Raw genomic sequence first — 18,977 nt, forward strand, 5'->3', positions numbered from 1 at the left:
GATGTATGCCCAACATAGTGGCCATGCAAATGCGCGAAGGCACATTGTAGCGTATGCTAGCAGGAGTTTGTCTCGGACTGACCAAGCTTATTACCAATCTGAAAAAGAAAGCCTCGCTGTTGTGTGGGCCTTTGAACACTCATAAGTTTCTGTACGTAAAACATTTTACGCTTGTTAATGTTTGCCAAGCACTACTCACTATTTTTGGAAATCCAAACGCCAAGATGCCCCTCACATTGAGAGGTAGGGCTGCGACTGCAAGAGTATGACAACACTACTATTGTGTATCGGCTGGGAAAAGATCAAAACCCTGCAGACTACTTTTCTTGACTGCCGCTACACTATCAGGGTACCCCGTATCAGTGGCCAAGGCCTACTTTAACATCATAGTCAGATCCAGTACCCAGAGTCAGCCGCCCTGGCTGCTGCACCACACCTCTTCCCAGAGTGAATGGCGTTACCCAACGCACTCCGCTGCTAGCGGAGCTCCAAGTAGAGTGGCTGAAGTATTTGGTCACTTTTTGGAGTTCTGCTATGCGAAACTCTGATCACTCCACCCAGCTCTAGCTGCTACCAATGCAGGTAGACATATGCTTATACTCAAAGACATTATTGTGCATCAACCCTGGAGAATACATACTTGACATCTTGATAACGACATTCAATATAATAAATTTAAGAATGTGCATGATTAGCTGTCAGTTTCATGAGAAGGGACTATCTTAAGAGGTTCGAGAATTGTCATTTCTGAAAGTCTAAGACAACAAGTCATTGAAGTGGTGCATAAGAGACATTGTGGAATTGTCGTGACTCAGCAAGCCCTTTCGGGACTGTGTTTGGTTTCCCCATCTTGATGAGCGACTTGAGAGAGAGCTCTAGGCTTGTCATTTGTGTTATTGCTTATCTCCAAAACAACCCGGCATCCTTTGAACATGTCGGATCTTCCCAAACACATCTGGGAGAAACATGCAGTTGACTTCTTTTGACCCCTTCACAATGGCTATTACCTCATGGTAATCATAGACGAGCACTCCCGGTTTCCTCCGGTGGAAGACCTTTCATCAATCACTCATGATCGAGTCATTGAAAGACTAGAAGGCATTTGTGCAATCTGGTCTGTTCCGTCAATTCTAAAATCTGACAATGGCCCAGCATTCAATGGCCGGGAGTTCAAAGACGTTCTTACTTATTTAAATATCAAGCATCAGAAAAGGATACCTCTATGGCCACAGGCTAATGGCGCTGTTGAACGTTTTATGAGCAATCTTAAGAAGGCTAAACAGCGTGCTGCACTAGAAGGACTTGAGCTCAAGTCCATTCTTCAGTCTACTCTTCATGGATACCGATCTACTCCCCATTCTAGCTCCGGGGAAAGCCCGGCCACCCTGATGCTCGGGAGAGCCATGGGCACCAAGTTGCCCCAGTGGACCACTGAAAGAATAATTCATGCCAAGAAGGTTAAAATCAACAAATCATCTCACAAGTCCAGAATGAAGACTTATACAGACAAGTGTCGATGTGATCGAGACACTACCTTTCAAAAAGTAGATTGTGTCCTTGACAGACAAAGGCAAAGTTGCAAGTCTGATGCTCATTCGATGCTGATCAATTGCAAGTTGTGACGAGTAAATGACACACGGTGACGCTCACCGCCCTGGAAAGTCCATTACGAGGGATCCTCACATTTCAAGCACCTGCCTCGGAGTCTGTCAGTTCCAGACATTCGGAGTTAGACTCTGTTATCAGAGGGCCAGGAGAGCCCAAGGAGTGCAACTGTGTTTAGATTGCCAGTGCCAGGTGTGGTTGTTTGTCCTGTGTCTCCTCAGCCTCATGCAATGAGATCTGGAAGAATGGCTTGAGCGCCTTGACGACTCATCGAGGAACTATGATATAGATATGTTTTGCTTCTACCTTTTATTTAACAAAAGGGGGAGATGTAGGTGTCTTGTGTATTATAGAGCACGGGGATCCCTCTGGTCTCTAACGGACTACGTAGCCTAGTGACATAAGTGATTTGATGTGGTTAATGAAATTCATGAAGCAATACGTTCCAGTTAACGGTTATACTCTAAAGAATAAAGAAGTGTGATATCGAGCTCCATGTGTGGGGGTATTCATCTACATGCTACCAGGCTGGGAAGGACACGACACCCTCCAGCATCTCTCCGGATTGTCCAACTTGCCTTTTAACCACTTTGTAAATGAACCCTTTAACTGCTCCTTCATTTTCTGTCTCTCCTTCTCTGTAGACATCCTATCACATTTATTTAGTGCCTCGAAATCTATGTCTAGGTAACAGCTTTCTCTCATTCATTGCCTGTTTTACCAAAAATAGCTTTCTAATGTTAAAAGTACCCTCAAAGGGAAATTGAAAGTCCTTGTCACCAGAGGTATATTCATGCCAATGACGAATCCAGGTACTCGTTTAAAACCCAATATTCATCATCATCATCTCACACACATGCGAACTCTCTACAGGTATCTCCTGTTCCTTTATGGCAGGTTTGCTCGGAGCTTTAGGCTTTATCAACACAGCCCCCATTATACTCACTCAAAAAATCCCAAAACAAGCAAAACAAGCAAATGGACAATAACCAATCTCAATGCACCTTTGCTAAAGGTCAACCAATCACAGCACAGCTTTGACAGTAACCAACCTATGACAGCACAACGCTATGGTGACATCTCACCAATCCCTGTGTAACTCTATGGTTGACTAACCAATTGCTTTCTTTGTGAATGCGAAAACAATTGCACAACCTTTCTTACTGAACACACACCACATAAACCAAAAGAAATCCTTAATGATCAATCTAAATCGGAGAAAATCAGCATATTAGAATAAATAATCTCACAAACAATAGAAACAAGACTAGTACCACGGCAGCACTTGTCAATCTCAATTCACACTAAAACAAACTCCCGTCCAGCGGCAAGCTACCTCTGACTAGGGCACTTACTCCTGTGCACAGAAGAGCAAATAACACCAAACACTGGACAGAAGCTCAGTAATTCAGAAAAATCTCTATCTGTGTGTATATGGCACCTTGCAAAACACACTACTTTTATGTAGACAAGTTCAACAATAATATCTCGAGATCTTGGATTTCGGTGAATCCGATTACCAAACCAACCAATAATAAAACCAAAACATCTTCCACGCAAATCACAAATAAGAAAAGCATATCAATATCATAGTGATCAAACCACCAATTAAACTAAGAATCAACAATGCATAAGTAAAAACCTCACATGCAGCATAATAATCCATCACACATCACAGTCTACCATTCTTCAACAACACACCAAAATGCTCTCAATCACAAGATTCATCCCACACTATTCATACTTACAATCATGGTTGGGAATGGCTCTACATGTCAGTAACATGGAAAAATCCACCAGGAAAATCCACATGTAAAAATCCACAGCAACAAAGGACAGGGGAATAGAGAAATCTCTAAAGCAGAAATGAGGTGCTCTTATCTTGCAACCATCCTCTGCTACCAAACATTTGTGGGCATGGGGAATGCTGAAGATTTGTACACGGCAACATTTACAGTACTCCCACACAATGATGAATTGGAGACGGTGTTACAACTCAGTTTCATGAGGCAATGTGTCCCCAAGATAAGACACCTTGCTGCTTGTCAAAATACAATCAATTAAGTTGAGGCAACTCAATACGTGAGTTCTAGAGCAGGGGAATACATTTAAAGCATTTATTACAAACATTTATAAGGTGTGGTACAGAACTGGTAAATGCAAATGCATAGCGCCATTGCCCTAAAGTCTCTTAGCAGATAGAGCATTACAGAAGAATATGCAGAATCAGGAACAGTCTAAGCCTCAAATGAGCCACAAAATCAAAAGAGAAACGGACAGCATCCCTAATAGATTTGAACGTCTCAGGAAAGTGTCCTAGTTTACTCCGAGACTTGAGGGTTTATATACATTATTTTCAAAATTAAAAGTGTGAAATCATCAGGATGTGAGCAAAAGTGTTATATTCTTGGGAAATCTGAGAACTTTTTTTTTAAATGTCATATTGCCTTAGCACCTAAGCACTATCCCACTGCATGAATATTGATTCTGCCCACTATGTGTTAATGTCATCCGGAGATGGCAGGCAAACTAGTTACGTGAACAAAAGCAAGTTATAACGAATGAACAGGGTGCAGTGAGCTGGAGGAGGGACCAGGGCATTGAAATGTTACATGTCTATGTCCGCGTTGAAAGTTTTCATTGAGAGCAGCTAGAACAACATCAATTGAAATGAACAAACATGACTCTGCTTGACTATGTTTTGCAGAAATAATGACCAGTGAACCGTGCAGAGGGAAGACATCCATTTTGAACAAGATGGCATCTATTCCTAAATTGAGGCCTAGGTAACACGAGTCAGGAAAATATACCTCTGCAAGTCATAGGAAATACGTTTCAAATGCATTAGCACTATATCTGTATGCACTTTTAAAGTCAAGAGTAAATCCAAGAACAGATACAGACATTACCATTTTTTACACTAGAGATTTGTTTACCAATGGGAGAGTCGCCAAATTTCATTAAAAAACTCAGACACTCTGACAGAAATCCTCAAATATGGCAAATGTGTCTCTGGCACTTTAGTTAAAAAAAACTAAATTTTCCTCTGCTCCCTTAATAGAAAATCGACCACAAAGGTGGGTGAATTTATGTCTTGGCTATGGGCGTGATTACGATCTCAGCGGACGAGTTATTCCGTCACACTGATGACGGATATTCCATCCGCCGAAATATACATCTCATTATATCCAATGGGCTTTATATTTTGGAGGACAGGATAACCATCGCCGCTGTGACGGAGTACCCCGTCTGCTAACACTTGATCAGGACTCTTACAAAACACAGCAGAAAATGCTAACTATACCAAGAACACTAAAGGCCTGATACACAAAAGTAAGTTACACTTTCGAGCAGGTTTACTAAGTTTTGGCTATTCACAGAATCCGAGTGCAAATTACTCCTAAATAGTAATTTATACATCTCCACCACATTGAAGAGTTGGGGGGGCCTTCACAAACTGTAGGGGCTATTCACAAATCTAACTTACACTGTAGAGTAATTTACATGTGAAATTTACTCTCACAATTTTGAGTCACTTAACTACCTGTGGCTTTTCACAAAATCAGAGTGCAAAGTTACTCTAACGTGTAAGAGTAAAATACACCTGTAAATTACTCAAAGGTGTAAGTCACCTTTATGAATCAGGCCCTAAGACTCCGGTGCTTCGGTACCATTCTCTTTTAAACACATTTCATTTTCCTTTATCACCTTAAGTCTTGTTGGTGTGAGTCTTGAAATAAACACACTTCACCCACACTTCAAGGTGGCACCATCATTTCTCCTTCGGGTAAAGAACAGCAATTCTATCATGTATGCGGGAAACTTTATGTCCCATGGTAACTATTATTTATGCTGATGGGAAAGACATGAACTGATAACTTTATGGTGGGAGAGGATGAAGAAGAAAAAGAGTCTGCGTGCCGCCCTGGCAAATAATGTACAATGTAAAGCCTGTGGCTCAGGAGTGGTGTAGGAAGACGGAGGTCTGGTAAGGTCCTGGCCTGGCAGCTAGAATACAAGGTAGGAAATGAGGCTCAGGAGGGGTGTAGGAAGAGCGAGGTCTGGTAAGGTCCCACTACAGCAGCTAGCATACAGGGTAGGAAATGAGGTTCAGGGAGAAGTGTAGGAAGACCGATGTCTGTTAATGTCTTGCCCCGGCAGCAATGACTCACTATAAGGTTTGAGACTTGGTGGGCAGTGGAGAAAGGCAGAGGTCTGGCAAGGTCCTGTCCTAGCTGCTAGGAAGCAGTGTAAGACCTGAAACTCGGGGAGGAGTGGCAAAAGACAGAGGTCCAGAATGGTCCTGGCCTGGCAGCCTGGTCTGAGGCTCAGGGAGGGGTGTAGGAAGACAGAGGTCTAGTAAGGTCCTGCACCAGCAGCTAGGGTACAGGTTAAGACCCGAAGCTTGAGAAGGGGTGGTGGAAGATAGAGGTCTGGTAAGGTCCTGCACCAGCAGCTAGGGTACAGGTTAAGACCCGAAGATTGAGAAGGGGTGGTGGAAGATAGAGGTCTGGTAAGGTCCTGCCGTGGCAGATTATATACAGTACAAGGCCTGGAGATCAGAGAGGGGTGGAGGAAGAGAGAGGTCTGCTAAGGTCCTGCCCTGCCTGAGGCATAGGGAGGGGTGGAGGAAGGCAGAGGCATGGTAAGGTCCATCAATGCCTGAGGCACAGGGGTGGAGGAAGGCAGAGGTATGGTAAGGTCCTGCCCTGCCTGAGCCACAGTTTGGGGTGGAGAAGGACAGAGGTCTGGTAAGGTCCTGCCCTAGCTGCTAGGATGCAGTGTAAGACCTGAAACTCGGGGAGGAGAGGCAAAAGACAGAGGTCCAGAGTGGTCCTGCCCTGGCAGCCTGGTCTGAGGCTCAGGGAGGGGTGTAGGAAGACAGAGGTCTAGTAAGGTCCTGCACCAGCGGCTAGGGTACAGGTTAAGACCCGAAGCTTGAGAAGGGGTGGTGGAAGATAGAGGTCTGGTAAGGTCCTGCCCTGCCTGAGGCACAGGGAGGGGTGGAGGAATGCAGAGACATGGTAAGGTCCATCAATGCCTGAGGCACAGGGTGGGGTGGATGAAGGCAGAGGTATGGTAAGGTCCTGCCCTGCCTGAGGCACTGGGGTGGAGGAAGGCATAGGTCTGGTAAGCTCCTGCCGTGCCTGAGGCACAGAGAGGGGTGGAGAAGGACAGAGGTCTGGTAAGGTCCTGCTGTGCCTGAGGCACAGGGAGGGGTGGCTAAGGACAGAGGTCTGGTAAGGTCCTGCCATGCCTGAGGCACAGGGAGGGGTGGAGGAAGGCAGAGGTATGGTAAGGTCCTGTCCCGCCTGAGGCATAGTGAGGGATGACGGATGGCAGGGTCTGGTAAGGTCCTGCATTGCTTGAGGCTCAGGGAGGGGTGGAGAAGGACAGAGGTCTGGTAAGGTCATGCATTGCTTGAGGCTCGGGATGAGTGGAAGAAGACAGGGTCTGGTAAGTCCTACCTGCCTGAGGCACAGGGAGGGGTGGATGAAGGCAGAGGTATGGTAAGGTCCTGCTGTGCCTGAGGCACAGGAAGGGGTGGAGAAGGACAGAGGTCTGGTAAGTTCTGCCCTGCCTGAGGCACAGGGATGGGTGGAGAAGGACAGAGGTCTGGTAAGTTCTGCACTGCCTGAGGCACAGGGAGGGATGGAGAAGGACAGAGGTATGGTAAGGTCCTGCCGTGCCTGAGGCACAGAGAGGGGTGGAGAAGGACAGAGGTCTGGTAAGGTCCTGCTGTGCCTGAGGCACAGGGAGGGGTGGATAAGGACAGAGGTCTGGTAAGGTCCTGCCATGCCTGAGGCACAGGGAGGGGTGGAGGAAGGCAGAGGTATGGTAAGGTCCTGTCCCGCCTGAGGCATAGTGAGGGATGACGGAAGGCGGGGTCTGGTAAGGTCCTGCATTGCTTGAGGCTCAGGGAGGGGTGGAGAAGGACAGAGGTCTGGTAAGGTCATGCATTGCTTGAGGCTCGGGGATGAGTGGAAGAAGACAGGGTCTGGTAAGTCCTACCTGCCTGAGGCACAGGGAGGGGTGGATGAAGGCAGAGGTATGGTAAGGTCCTGCTGTGCCTGAGGCACAGGGAGGGGTGGAGAAGGACAGAGGTCTGGTAAGTTCTGCCCTGCCTGAGGCACAGGGATGGGTGGAGAAGGACAGAGGTCTGGTAAGCTCTGCCCTGCCTGAGGCACAGGGAGGGATGGAGAAGGACAGAGGTATGGTAAGGTCCTGCCCTGCCTGAGGCACAGGGAGGGGTGGAGAAGGACAGAGGTCTGGTAAGGTCCTGCCCTGCCCGAGGCACAGGGAGGGTGGAGGAAGGAAGAGGTATAGTACGGTCCTGCACCAGCAGCTAGGGTACAGGTTAAGACCTGAAGCTTGAGAAGGGGTGGTGGAAGATAGAGGTCTGGTAAGGTCCTACCGTGGCAAATAAGATACAGTGTAAGTCCTGGAGATCAAGGAGGGGTGGAGCAAAGGAGAGGTCTGGTAAGGTCCTGCCCTGCCTGAGGCACAGGGTGGGGTGGAGGAACGTAGAGGTATGGTAAGGTCCTGCCCTGCCTGAGGCACAGGGAGGGGTGGATAAGGACAGAGGTCGGGTAAGGTCCTGCCATGCCTGAAGCACAGGGAGGGGTGGAGGAAGGCAGAGGTATGGTAAGGTCCTGTCCCGCCTGAGGCATAGTGAGGGATGACGGAAGACAGGGTCTGGTAAGGTCCTGCATTGCTTGAGGCTCAGGGAGAGGTGGAGAAGGACAGAGGTCTGGTAAGGTCCTGCCGCACAAGGAGGGGTGGAGGAAGGCAGAGGTCTGGTAAGGTCCAACAATGCCTGAGGCACAGGTAGGGATGACGGAAGACAGGGTCTGGTAAGGTCCTGCCCTGCCTGAGGCACAGGGAGGGGTGGAAAAGGACAGAGGTCTGGTAAGGTCCTGCCGTGCCGGAGGCACAGGGAGGGGTGGAGGAAGGCAGAGGTATGGTAAGGTCCTGCTGTGCCTGAGGCACAGGGAGGGGTGGATAAGGACAGAGGTCTGGTAAGGTCCTGCCATGCCTGAGGCACAGGGAGGGGTGGAGAAAGGCAGAGGTATGGTAAGGTCCTGTCCCGCCTGAGGCATAGTGAGGGATGGCGGAAGGCAGGGTCTGGTAAGGTCCTGCATTGCTTGAGGCTCAAGGAGGGGTGGAGAAGGACAGAGGTCTGGTAAGGTCATGCATTGCTTGAGGCTCAGGGATGATTGGAAGAAGACATGGTCAGGTAAGTCCTACCTGCCTGAGGCACAGGGAGGGGTGGAGGAAGGCAGAGGTATGGTAAGGTCCTGCTGTGCCTGAGGCACAAGGAGGGGTGGAGAAGGACAAAGGTCTGGTAAGTTCTGCCCTGCCTGAGGCACAGGGATGGGTGGAGAAGGACAGAGGCCTGGTAAGTTCTGCCCTGCCTGAGGCACAGGGAGGGGTGGAGAAGGACAGAGGTATGGTAAGGTCCTGCCCTGCCTGAGGCACAGGGAGGGGTGGAGAAGGACAGAGGTCTGGTAAGGTCCTGCCCTGCCTGAGGCACAGGGAGGGTGGAGGAAGGCAGAGGTATGGTACGGTCCTGCACCAGCAGCTAGGGTACAGGTTAAGACCCGAAGCTTGAGAAGGGGTGGTGGAAGATAGAGGTCTGGTAAGGTCCTACCGTGGCAAATAAGATACAGTGCAAGTCCTGAAGATCAAGGAGGGGTGGAGCAAGAGAGAGGTCTGGTAAGGTCCTGCCCTGCCTGAGGCACAGGGAGGGGTGGAGGAACGTAGAGGTATGGTAAGGTCCTGCCCTGCCTGAGGCACAGGGAGGGGTGGATAAGGACAGAGGTCTGGTAAGGTCCTGCCATGCCTGAGGCACAGGGAGGGGTGGAGGAAGGCAGAGGTATGTAAAGGTCCTGTCCCGCCTGAGGCATAGTGAGGGATGACGGAAGACAGGGTCTGGTAAGGTCCTGCATTGCTTGAGGCTCAGGGAGGGGTGGAGAAGGACAGAGGTCTGGTAAGGTCCTGCCGTGCCTGCCGCACAAGGAGGGGTGGAAGAAGGCAGAGGTCTGGTAAGGTCCAACAATGCCTGAGGCACAGGTAGGGATGACGGAAGACAGGGTCTGGAAAGGTCATGCATTGCTTTAGGCTCAGGGATGAGTGGAAGAAGACAGGGTCTGGTAAGTCCTACCTGCTTGAGGCACAGGGAGGGGTGGAGGAAGGCAGAGGTATGGTAAGGTCCTGCTGTGCCTGAGGCACAGGGAGGGGGGGAGAAGGACAGAGGTCTGGTAAGTTCTGCCCTGCCTGAGGCACAGGGAGGGGTGGAGAAGGACAGAGGTCTGGTAAGGTCCTGCTGTGCCTGAGGCACAGGGAGGGGTGGAGGAAGGCAGAGGTATGGTAAGGTCCTTACACCCGCTTCCAGATAGGGTAACATTACTCCTGCGCTAGCATCCTTACACCCGCTTCCAGATAGGGTAACATTACTCCTACACTAGCATCCTTACACCCGCTTCCAGATAGGGTAACATTACTCCTGCGCTAGCATCCTTACACCCACTTACAGATAGGGTAACATTACTCCTGCGCTAGCATCCTTACACCCGCTTACAGATAGGGTAACATTACTCCTGCGCTAGCATCCTTACACCCGCTTACAGATAGGGTAACATAACTCCTGCGCTAGCATCCTTACATCCGCTTACAGATAGGGTAACATTACTCCTGTGCTAGCATCCTTACTCCCGCTTCCAGACGGGTTAACTTACTCCTGCGCTAGCATCCTTACACCCATTTCCAGATAGGGTAACATTACTCCTGCGCTAGCATCCTTACAGCCGCTTCCAGATAGGGTAACATTACTCCTGCACTAGCATCCTTACACCCGCTTCTAGATAGGGTAACATTACTCCTGCGCTAGCATCCTTACACCCACTTCCAGATAGGGTAACATTACTCCTGCGCTATCATCCATACACCCGCTTCCAGATAGGGTAACATTACTCCTACGCTAGGATCCTTACACCCGCTTCCAGATAGGGTAACATTACTCCTACGCTAGCATCCTTACACCCGCTTCCAGATAGGGTAACATTACTCCTGCGCTAGCATCCTTACACCCGCTTCCAGATAGGGTAACATTACTCCTATGCTAGGATCCTTACACCCGCTTACAGATAGGGTAACATAACTCCTGTGCTAGCATCCTTACATTCGCTTACAGATAGGGTAACATTACTCCTACGCTAGCATCCTTACACCCGCTTCCAGACGGGTTAACATTACTCCTGCGCTAGCATCCTTACACCCGTTTCCAGATAGGGAAACATTACTCCTGCACTAGCATCCTTACAGCCGCTTCCAGATAGGGTAACATTACTCCTGACCTAGCATCCTTACACCCGCTTCCAGATAGGGTAACATTACTCCTGCGCTAGCATCCTTACACCCACTTCCAGATAGGGTAACATTACTCCTGCGCTAGCATCCTTACACCCGCTTCCAGATAGGGTAACATTACTCCTACGCTAGGATCCTTACACCCACTTACAGATAGGGTAACATTATTCCTGCGCTAGCATTCTTCCACCCGCTTACAGATAGGGTAACATTATTCCTGCGCTAGCATCCTTACACCCGCTTACAGATAGGGTAACATTATTCCTGCGCTAGGATCCTTACACCCGCTTACAGATAGGGTAACATAACTCCTGTGCTAGCATCCTTACACCCGCTTCCAGATAGGGTAACATTACTCCTGCGCTAGCATCCTTACACCCGCATCCAGATAGGGTAACATTACTCCTATGCTAGGATCCTTACACCCGCTTACAGATAGGGTAACATTACTCCTACGCTAGCATCCTTACACCCGCTTCCAGACGGGTTAACATTACTCCTGCGCTAGCATCCTTACACCCGTTTCCAGATAGGGAAACATTACTCCTGCGCTAGCATCCTTACAGCCGCTTCCAGATAGGGTAACATTACTCCTGAACTAGCATCCTTACACCCGCTTACAGATAGGGTAACATTACTCCTGCGCTAGCATCCTTACACCCACTTCCAGATAGGGTAACATTACTCCTGCGCTAGCATCCTTACACCTGCTTCCAGATAGGGTAACATTACTCCTACGCTAGGATCCTTACATCCGCTTACAGATAGGGTAACATTATTCCTGCGCTAGCATCCTTCCACCCGCTTACAGATAGGGTAACATAACTCCTGCGCTAGCATCCTCACACCCGCTTACAGATAGGGTAACATTACTCCTGCGCTAGCATCCTTACACGCGCTTACAGATAGGGTAACATAACTCCTGCGCTAGCATCCTTACATCCGCTTACAGATAGGGTAACATAACTCCTGCGCTAGCATCCTCACACCCGCTTACAGATAGGGTAACATTACTCCTGCGCTAGCATCCTTACACCCGCTTACAGATAGGGTAACATTACTCCTGCGCTAGCATCCTTACATCCGCTTACAGATAGGGTAACATAACTCCTGCGCTAGCATCCTTACATCCGCTTACAGATAGGGTAACATAACTCCTGCGCTAGCATCCTCACACCCGCTTACAGATAGGGTAACATTACTCCTGCGCTAGCATCCTTACATCCGCTTACAGATAGGGTAACATTACTCCTGCGCTAGCATCCTTACTCCCGCTTCCAGACAGGGTAACATTACTCCTGCGCTAGCATCCTTACATCCGCTTACAGATAGGGTAACATAACTCCTGCGCTAGCATCCTTACATCCGCTTACAGATAGGGTAACATAACTCCTGCGCTAGCATCCTCACACCCGCTTACAGATAGGGTAACATTACTCCTGCGCTAGCATCCTCACACCCGCTTACAGATAGGGTAACATTACTCCTGCGCTAGCATCCTTACTCCCGCTTCCAGACAGGGTAACATTACTCCTGCGCTAGCATCCTTACTCCCGCTTCCAGACAGGGTAACATTACTCCTGCGCTAGCATCCTTACTCCCGCTTCCAGACAGGGTAACATTACTCCTGCGCTAGCATCCTTACACCTGCTTCCAGATAGGGTAACATTACTCCTGCGCTAGCATCCTTACATCCGCTTACAGATAGGGTAACATTACTCCTGCGCTAGCATCCTCACACCCACTTCCAGATAGGGTAACATTACTCCTGCGCTAGCATCCTTACACCTGCTTCCAGATAGGGTAACATTACTCCTACGCTAGGATCCTTACACCCGCTTACAGATAGGGTAACATTACTCCTGCGCTAGCATCCTCACACCCGCTTCCAGATAGGGTAACATTACTCCTGCGCTAGCATCCTTACACCCGCTTCCAGATAGGGTAACATTACTCCTGCGCTAGCATCCTTACAGCCGCTTCCAGGTAAATGGTTGAGCTTAGATCAGGTCTCCTTGCCTTCTTCAGGCTGGTCTAAATGTTTGACATGATTCCCCTGATGCCCAGAGGGGTCAGTCGCCCATTCACAGCTCTATTCTGAGATGTCTTTGCAGGGGTGGGTGGGCCTCCTCCATTACAGGGACCTCCCTCTGGACCACCAGGCCACCGAGTCTGTGGAAAGAGCAGCCCTGCTGAGCCAGCTCACAAAAGCTTCCAAATCATGGCTTTATCCGCATTAACATCCGTCTCTCAGCTTCTGTAGCGCCAGGAAGCCTTCGAGTGTAAGGTTGAGCTTCATAACTCCCCCCCTCCAAATACAAATGAGACACATACATTCACTCATACATACATGCATAAAGCACATGCGCAAGCCCTGTCTGCACTCGCATTTCTGAGGGAACGAGCTTGGACTGTTCTTTCACACTCGGTGCCTCGCGCTCTTTCTCTTGCACCAGCGCGTGGCAGGGACCTCCAATCAGGGAATGTTCACCACTGGTGGCTTGTCACCCGAAGGACATGTCAGATGTCAGGCTTTCAGCAGCAGACTCGTCCGTCCTCAAGGCAACGTGAACATGTATCATCTGTAAAAGAAACAACAATATCGTAAGCAAAGCTGTTTTACCACATAAAGGAGAACAAACTTTGACCCATTTCTTGAAATATTTTTTACAAGTAGCCCCACAAGCAGCATCTGCGATCAATGTTTCTTCACTGTTCTACCAGGAGGTTTTATTCTATTTTTAGAAAGGAAAAGGAATCAGGATGTGTGACTATGTAAAAAGTGCCTAAGAGTGGACTGCAGGGGCATTTCTGGGTGGGTGTACCAAAAAAGACATTTACTTATACATTTGTGGGCTTTTATCAACGATTTGTGGCACATTTCCACATGTGCTTCTGGCAAGAAAAGTAATAGGGATGTACAGAAAAGGAGAGAGGTTTCTGCACAAGGTATACAAGGTTCCGCAGTGGAGTAATATTCGCTAAAACACATTTGAATTGAAAATACAGCTAAGGAGTGGGTCACCTATTGCGATCACACCTGCAGAAATCCATACACATGTGAGCATGCAGGAATCTACAACAGTCAAAAATTTACTTGCCAATTCCTTAAATATTTCAAGAATTTCAGAAACTTGTACTCCAGCGCCAAACGTACAAGGAGCCCAGCAGCGCAAACTTCCAACTATGTCTGTTTGTCAAGCCATAGAGTGGCCACTGCGTGTTTGAAATGTAATTACTTTTTGTGTGTTGACCTTAAGCATGAATTATGTAGCCATTTTAGGAAACAGATTGACACCATCAAGTATTACTAAAGATGTTATGGATCACTAAACCTTGGCTTCCAGGTACAGTGTTTAATTTGAGCCGGTGGTTTCCGGAGCTCGGCACCGCACTTGATTGTCAACACCGGCACTAGTGACCATCTGCCACATGGTGGTGCTTTTTATCTAATTTAGAGATGAGCACAAAAACAGTTGTTTACTAATTCAACATATATTAAACAAGCATTTGCAATGTAATAGGTCTCGCATATGTGAAAGCTAGAGGTCTTTGTTTTGAATATGACAATGTTTTTTACTTTTGTTTTTTGTATGCAGTGGAGTAATATTTGCATATCGCTAATAATGAAATCAATCATGTCAAATATATCATACAGTACCAATGATCATGTACATAACAATAGTAGAAGTTATGGTACCGGAAGAAGGCCCATGGCAAGGGAGGTTGCGTTTCGATTAAGGGCAGGTGCCCTCAAAGGTGTGTTGAGGCATATTACCACATGTGTGGGGAAATGGTGCAACGTTAAACCATAGCTGCGTGTAATGGGTGAGAATGCTAAACATGGAAAGACTCCAACCTGCATAAAACAGAGCGGCGGAAGCAAATTTTCCGGGGAGCGAGTCAGGGCAGCCCAAGAAGATAAACTCACCAACCTGAAAATGAACCAAACGGGGCAAGGTAACTAATTGTAATAAGCACCCCGACGGAGACTGTCAATGTCCCTACATTGATAGTCTCCGTCGGGGTGCTTATTACAAGGGGCGTCACTTAAGAATGAGCGTGGTGTGTCAGGACCTCGAACGCCAGGATCAAGAAAGGTCAAGCAGTGAAGCTTGTAGTGTGCATTCTAGTCTCGCACGCTGTGTAATGACGCGGCCCGCGAGAGGAGAACGCGGGCGGGAGCACTGCGCATGCGCGAGCCACGAGGCGCGGAGATAGAGCCCGCCGCTGCGCGAGAAGGTTGTGTGGCCCGGCGCTCTAATGTGTATTTGTAGTTACTGAATAAATAGTGTTGTTCTACACAGCCTGCATCCTGTGCTGCTTGAGGGTACATTCCACCATTATTACAGTGGCGACGAGGGTGGGATTGCTGCAATCTTAACCAGCTGAAGGACCCTGAACCACCGACAGGGAGCACAGGCCAAGGCAACAGTAACAAGCAAAAGGGGAGGACTAGAAGCGGAGCGGTCCCCAAAGAACACACACGAAGAGCGCGGCAGAGGCAGTGAACACAAGGTACAGACCACGTGCAGAGGCCTATAGACAGGGGCGCAACTCCGATAAACACACGTGAAGCCCAGTCGCAGAGGCACAGACCACGTGCAGAGGCCTATAGACGACGCGCAACTGCGATAAGCACACGGGAAGCCCAGTCGCAGAGACCCTGGCGGAAGCGGCAGCAAGCAGCGCAGGGGGGGCCAAAAGAGAAGCGACAGCAGGAGCAGGGAAGACCAGAGCGGGGAGACACACCGGGAAGTCCAAGAGGCCCAGGCGCTGCGCCAAGTAGGAGGGAAGAGATGAGCACCCAAGGTTCCTCGCTAACGGCGCTGATACCATTTCTGCCAAGACCGGGAGAACCCCAAATGAAGTGGGAGGACTGGCGGGAATATTTTAAGAACTACCTGGCGGCCCTCGAAGATGAGAACGGTGAAGAGTTCCCCAGCGCGAGGAAGAAAAGAATACTCCTGCATAATTTAGGCCCGGAAGGCATAAGAGTCTACCAGAATCTAGTGCCACCACTCAGGCAAAACGCGGACGATGACGTATTCAAGCACGCCATGGAGGACCTTGATGCCCACTACCGCCCGGCGGTGAGTGTCTCTATAGACAGGTACAACTTCCAACAGAGGAAACAGGAGCCGGGAGAAACCATAGATGAATACGTGGCAGCCTTGAAGAAACTGGCAGTGACTTGCAAATATGGAGCCCTGCACGATGATTTCATCAAAGACCAAATCGTCATGCATACCACGAATAAAAGTGTGCAAGATAAACTGTGGGCGAATAGCGAGGCGCCTCTGAAAGACGTAATAGCGATGGTGAAGAAAGCGGAGTTGACCAAACGGTGTGCGGAGGCAGCAAAACGGGAAGTGGTCCCCAAAGTCATGGTGAACAGAGTGGATACAGCAGACGCGCAGGGAAGAAGCAGGCAACCGGCGCAGGAGGGCAGAGGACCCCCGAAGTGGAAAGGGAAGACGGGCCAAACGGGGAAGCAGGCAAAAGACAACAATGGAGCCTGTTACAGATGCGGCAGTCCCGCACACGCAGCCCAGGACAAGAGATGCCCCGCGTTCCGGGCGAAGTGTATGTTCTGCGGCATAATGGGTCACTACGAGAAAGTCTGCCGGAGGAAAACGAAGAGACCTGTGGTGAAGTATGTGGAGCAAGAGATACAAGGAGAGGAAGAAGAGCAAGAGGAAGACGTGGAGATCCTGTGCATTGAGGATCAGGTGCTCGGGATAGACGGGAAGAGAACCCGCAAACCCCAATGCGACATGACGATTGGAGGGGTGAACATCCAAATAGTAATAGACTCGGGGTCTCCATACACCATCATCCAGAGAACAGTATGGAAGGAGCAGTTCGAACCTACGCTGGGACCGAAGCTGGAACCCCCAGACATTCGGCCGGTAACGTACACAGGAGATCCAATACCCATGGTAGGGTACCGGAAACTGACCTTTGAATTCCGGGGAAGACAAGCTGAGTGCAAGCTGTACATAGCGGAGAAAGGCCCCTCTGTACTGGGATGGATGGACCAAGGGGATCTAGGGATCAAACTAGATCCGGGAGGCGACACACAAGTCCTCTTGACAGCGCCAGGGAGCTGGCCGGTACTGGAAGCAATGAAGCACAAATTCCCGAAGGTGTTTGGAGGAAAGGTGGGGAAACTGGAGAAATTTACACACAGGATAGTACTTAAGGAAAACTCCAGCCTGGTGTCCCACAAAGTCAGGAACATACCCTTGGCGGTGAGAGAAGTGGTGCAGACGGAGCTACACAGGTTGGAAAAAGAGGGAATAATAGAGCCGATCGACAGTGCGGAATGGCTTGCCCCCCTGGTAGTGGCGATGAAACCCAACGGGAAAGTCCGTCTCTGTGTGGACCTTAGGGAACTAAACAAGTGCCTCATAGTAGAGAAATTCCTGCTACCTCGTATTGAGGAAATGCTAGCCAAGACCAAAGGGATAAAATGGTTCTCCACCATCGACCTAACGTCCGCATATCACCAAATAGACCTGAATCCATCAAGCCGGAAGTTGACATCGTTTATCACACCCTTTGGGTGCTACCAGTTTCGGAGAATGCCATTTGGACTAGCATCCGCAGCAGCGGTGTTCCAAAAGCTGATGCATCGGCTGTTTCAGGACATTGAAGGCGTCCAGTACTTTCAGGATGACATACTCGTGATGGGGACAGACAGAAGAGACCACGACGAGAGGTTAGAGAAGGTACTCAGAGTGCTAGAGGACAAAGGCCTCACGGCGGAATGGGAAAAGTGCAGGCTGGGAATGACATCAGTCACCTACCTGGGGCACGAAATAGGAGGTCATGGCATCACACCCAAAAGGGCGAATGTGGAAGCGATATGCAAGGCGACCGCACCCAACAACAAAGAGGAAGTGAGGTCCTTCTTAGGGATGGCCGAGTACTACAGCAAATTCGTGCCACACTTCGCCACCAAGACCCATCACCTTCGACAACTAACAAGGGACAAAACAACCTACCAATGGACAGAAGACACACAGAAGGAATTCGAGGCACTGAAAAAGGACATCAGTCAAGCAGTACCTTTGCAAGGGTATGACCCTCATGGTCGGTCGATTCTGACGACAGATGCCAGCGAGAAAGGCCTAGGAGCTGTGCTCATGCAGGAAAGGAGCGATGGACAGGTGGAAACACTCAGCTTCGCGTCCAGAACCCTATCACCTACGGAGCAGAAATATAGTGTGATTGAGAAAGAGATGCTAGCGGTGGTGTGGGCGATGGGAAAATATCGCCAATTCCTATGGGGCACAAGATTCTTGCTGAAAACAGACCACAAGCCACTGGTAAAGGTGCTCACCTCAAGCGGGCATGCAGGGGCCACACCCCGCATAGCGAAAATGACAGTCAAACTGCTGGAGTACCGGTACGATGTGGAGTACATCCCGGGGACGAGGAACAAAGTGGCAGACTATCTCAGCCGAGCAGCAGCTATGGAAGGTGCCCCAGACATGATGCCCGAAGAAGACGAGATGGTGGCAGTAATGGATGACCCCGAGAGGGTGATAAGCAAACAAGAATGGATACAAGCGTATGAAGAAGACGAGGCCATCCGCAAGGTCAAGGAACACATAATAAAGGGATGGCCAGAGAAGAGACGGTTAGGAGAGGCTCTCCGGAAGTATTTCGAAGTGCGAGAAGAGTTATCGGTAGGAAACGAAGGAATATTCCTGTACAGGAGAGACAAAGTGGTCCCTCCAGAAACAGTGGTCCCCCAATTACTCGCAATGCTACACGAAGGGCACTTGGGAATCGTAAAATCAAAGGCGAGGGCTAAACACATGTACTGGTGGCCCGGAATGGACGCCCAGGTGGAGAGGCAAGTGAGAGAGTGCGGCCAGTGCCAGGGAGCCGACAAGACGCTAGTCCCACTACGGCCGGCGATAGGGAAATTCCCATTACCAAGTGGGCCATGGGAAGACGTGGCGGTGGACATCCTGGGACCAGTGCTGGAC

General features: G+C 49.4%; 1 protein-coding gene across 2 annotated transcripts in view; it reads right to left on the reverse strand.

Annotated features, from left to right (window-relative positions):
- Positions 1-3,715: 3,715 nt before the first annotated feature.
- Positions 3,716-18,977, reverse strand: part of LOC146799841 (cell adhesion molecule CEACAM21-like) — a 212,443-nt gene continuing 197,181 nt past the window's right edge. For both annotated transcript variants that reach the window (XM_085620736.1, XM_085620737.1), the window contains one exon: positions 3,716-13,556. The gene's annotated coding sequence lies outside the window, so the exon portion shown is untranslated. The remainder of the gene's footprint in view (positions 13,557-18,977) is intronic.

The sequence above is a fragment of the Triturus cristatus genome, chromosome 8 (genome assembly GCF_964204655.1).
Source record: "Triturus cristatus chromosome 8, aTriCri1.1, whole genome shotgun sequence".
NCBI lineage: Eukaryota > Metazoa > Chordata > Amphibia > Caudata > Salamandridae > Triturus > Triturus cristatus.